At 41.1% G+C, this 528-nt stretch overlaps 1 protein-coding gene across 1 annotated transcript in view; it reads right to left on the bottom strand.

Annotated features, from left to right (window-relative positions):
* The window catches only part of rab35a (RAB35, member RAS oncogene family a), an 18,947-nt gene that overhangs the window by 12,478 nt on the left and 5,941 nt on the right, over positions 1–528 (bottom strand). The gene's annotated exons all lie outside the window — the stretch shown is intronic.

Here is a 528-nt window from a genome sequence, read left to right on the forward strand (position 1 = left end):
GCAAAAGCAGATAACTCCACATTTCATGTTTTAGAGTTTAAAAAACACTGGTTTAATCTTTGTAATCTCCTCAGATGATAATGTAGACGCCTGACAAACGTTGTTGTTGTTGTGATCATAAACTGTATGGATGTGATTACACGCAATACACGGAGCTTTTCCCTCAAAATTGTAACGCGCTGCTTTTGCAAGCTTCCGTGAAAACGTTTCAGATTTTATTTTCCTTTTTCGCCCTGAAGAAGATATCACTGGTTCATCAAGTTTGTCGAAATGATCCTTGATCACTTTTAGTCAGCTTTGACGAAACTCCTCTCAGCTAGCGCGTATTTTCAGAGTGAAAGTAGCTTGTCACCTGACCTGAATACAGCGCGCTGATTCGCTGAAATGGATTTATCGGCTTCTGTTCAAAAACAACAACAAGGCGCTTGTCGGCTTCTGCAGTAAAACGTGAACTCGATGCCTTGAAAGTGGACAAAACCGGCTTTTTTGACAAAACGTGTTTAGGGTTCAGATCGCGCTGAATGTGGA

This window comes from Sinocyclocheilus anshuiensis, unplaced genomic scaffold (genome assembly GCF_001515605.1).
Source record: "Sinocyclocheilus anshuiensis isolate Anshui unplaced genomic scaffold, SAMN03320099.WGS_v1.1 scaffold745, whole genome shotgun sequence".
NCBI classification, from domain to species: domain Eukaryota; kingdom Metazoa; phylum Chordata; class Actinopteri; order Cypriniformes; family Cyprinidae; genus Sinocyclocheilus; species Sinocyclocheilus anshuiensis.